The sequence below is a fragment of the Myotis brandtii genome, unplaced genomic scaffold (genome assembly GCF_000412655.1).
Source record: "Myotis brandtii unplaced genomic scaffold, ASM41265v1 scaffold133, whole genome shotgun sequence".
NCBI classification, from domain to species: domain Eukaryota; kingdom Metazoa; phylum Chordata; class Mammalia; order Chiroptera; family Vespertilionidae; genus Myotis; species Myotis brandtii.
Genome location: NW_005354718.1, coordinates 118284 through 121715, shown reverse-complemented (window position 1 = coordinate 121715; position 3432 = coordinate 118284).

The following is a 3432-nucleotide window of genomic DNA, read 5'->3' as shown; positions in this document are numbered from 1 at the left end:
AAAATGAAAGAACTCTTACCATTTGCAACAGCATGGATGGAGCTGGAGAGCATTATGCTAAGCAAAATAAGCCAGTCAGAGAAAGATAACTATCACAAGATCTCACTCATTTGTGGAATATAGTGAACAACATAAACTGATGAACAAAAATAGATTCAGACTGAGAAGCATCAAACAGACCATCAAACCCCAGAGGGAAGGCAGGGGAGGGTGGGGGTAAGGGGGTGAGATCAACCAAAGGACTTGTATGCATGCATATAAGCATAATCAATGGAGACAGACACTAGTGGGGTGAGAGCATGAGCTGGGGGTTGGGGGACAGTGGGGAGATAAGGACACATATGTAATACCTTAATAAAGAAAAAAACCTAGAATGCATTTGAGAATGAATTATGCTGCTATAACTAGACAAACTGGGACATATAAGCCAACCTAATTATAGGAGATTTGGGGGATATAGTTTATTACCCCTTGAACAGATACTTTTCTCATTTATAAAATTGGTATAATAATTTGTAGCTTTCAAATTGAATGAAGTTTAAATATGGATATTTATATGAAAGGCCTTTGTAAAATGTATGTATTGTTATTTGAGCCAAATTTCTTGTCATCAGAGAAACTGAGATACCAGAAAGTGTTAAGAGAGTAGATTGACAACTATTATTCAGCACCACCTTTTCTCTTTAAATCCCACTGTGAATTTGGAAGTCAGAGGAGCCAAGAGGAGAAATTTGTAGATGCCTGTCAAAGGCACCCCCATGGTCTGTCGTGTAAGATGTTACTCACCTAACCTGTCAGGTGCCTTTTGCAAAACATCCTGGCTCAGGTGTTACTTAGGGCATCAAGGAGAATTTACAATTGTAGGATTAAGGTTGCAAAAGGGTTTAATAACTGTAACCAATACCATATATCTATATCATGCTTTACAAATTAAAAGACATAATGTAGCTCAGTGGAGGTATGGCCTTTAGATATGTCCACCACTGCCTGCTTCATTTCCTTGGTAGTTTCTTCAGTTTTCTCAGTTTCCTTATGAAAAAACTGAGATAACAGTGTCCTCATCCTAAGTTTGTTTGATGATTGAAGTGGAAATATTTGTATCTAGCACATGAAGTGAACACAGCAAATGGAAGCCATTGCTAAATTCATCATCACTGTCAGCTCCTGATTCCCCAGCAAGCCATGAAGTGAACAGAGAGGATTGTGGAAGGAATATCTCTAACAAGAAGATGAGAAGCAGAGGTAGAGAAGGAAAGAAAGGATAGTTATTTCTATTTCACCAATGTGGAGAGATACTGAGACGAGGGTTTATATGTGCAAATGGCATATCCCTGTGTAGTTTAGAATATAAGTCTGACAACTTCATTATTATAATTCAGAGAGGTTAGGAAAATAAAGCCAAAGGACAGAGTGGCAGAAGGACTTCTTTTACCCAGAAGCCCCATGTTGATGTTATGCATAGCAGATGTCACACAGAGCCACAACCTTGTGCATTCACCACACTCCCTCTGCCACCTTGTTTTTTGGGTTAATTTCCTAACTTCCCTGGCCAAGCATATTTCAATCCAGCTGGTACAATCCTTAGCATATAGCTAGAATATGAAACATCTCCCAACACATTGAGATAATGTATTTGCAGTGCTAAAATGTTTTTGTTGTCTAAGCCCAGATTAAGTTGAGCTTTTTCTTCTTTTCGAATAGAAGAGAAGTAATTGAGAAAAGTGGCTGAGTGTTATTGCAAGCATGATGGAGTCATTGAACTGGCATGGATTAATACAGTGATAGACACAGAAGTACAGGGAAAATGTGAGGAAAAGACATCAGAGGTTTTCACAGCACAGGTTAGAAGGAACCAAGGGCAAAGTGCCCCTTTTCTATCCCAGGGATGTGAGGGAGGCAGGACAAAGACCTTTGAGTCTGTGTAATCCAAGGCTTTTTGCTTATGGCCACTGATGTCTTGCAAAGAGAGCATATCCCTGCCTCTCCCTGTTTGGATCACTGCGTGGGTGGATGGTGTTGCTAACAACACTATATCTACCTGGCTCATAGGTTTCTTTATCCAAGTCACAAAGTGTTAGTGGATTTGTCAACCATGAGAAGTTTGTCACTAAGAACATAAGAGAAACAAATCATTATAATCTTGTAAATAATCTTTTATTCTTAACTAAATTTGAAATTGAAATCTCAAAATAAACTTGAGACTAAGTTTCCTGTGTGGTACAAGGTCCTGTAATTTCAGCTCACTGGGCTCTATAAATTTTAGCTTTTGCATTCATAGACAAAATTCAGATGCATCAATTAGTTCAGTTGTCATTGCTACAAGATCAAATACCAAATCTGAACCTACAATTGAGAACTGTGTTGGGAGAAAGTTGGGCACCATGTTGTTTGTTTGTTTGTTTACACTGTCAACCCTTCTCCATAGAGCAGTTCAAGGTAGTTAAATTGGTTGACCTTTTACCCTAGATAGCTACATGCTCTCAGGAAGTTTGTCACATGCTAAGAGTCTGCTTTAAAACTAAAAGCATATGGGTCCTATGTCTTACCCAAATTCACAATAAAGGAAAGGTCTACCACCTTTTTCACACATCTCTCCTCCTGACCCCAACTTCCAATTCTCCTTTACATGTTGTTTTTTTATGTTTTTGGTTGCTTGAAAGCTGTATGCATTGTGGAATTTGAATCCTACCCTTTCTCCTTTGATAAAGAAGTAGAGTGGACAATGCCAATCAACCAACCAGGTTGGTGGACACCAGCAAATGAGAGCTCCCAACAAAACACTGAGTTCCATGGATAAAGAAAGACCATAGAGTTGAGCTGAGATGCCTCTAGGTCATTTATAATCAAAATATAAAGTTAGCAGAACCTAGGGTTTATTTAACATGCTTCTCCCCTCTGTCTTCTCTCCTCTTTCCTTATTCCCTTCTCCTTTCCTGCCCATAAACAGCACACACACACACACACACACACACACACACACACACACTCCAGAACTGGATGAAAGCTTAATGGCAATTCCATACCAACTTTTAATCTATCCAAATTACCAGGTTCCAACTGCCATATGCCAAGGTACCAGTGAACTTCCTGGTGCCACCCAGCAATTCATAGTGGTTATAATGGTAAGATGATAGTTGTGCCTCTGTTACAGTTTGCTTTATAAACTCCCCTTGCTTATGGCTTTTTAACTTTGCAATAATGAGCCCCTTGGTGCTGAAATGGAGGCCAAAGAATGGAGAATGGATTCCAGACTAAATGTGAAAAGGAGAAGAAAATAAAACACCCATTTTTTTTTTAAATCGTAAGGCAGGAAAAAACAGGGACAGGAACCAGTCGTTAAAAATATTGTTTTCATAGGACTCGTGGCAACCAGAAATTTACTTTATATGTAAAAGACAGATCCATCCCTTGATTGAAAAGTAAATAAAATTT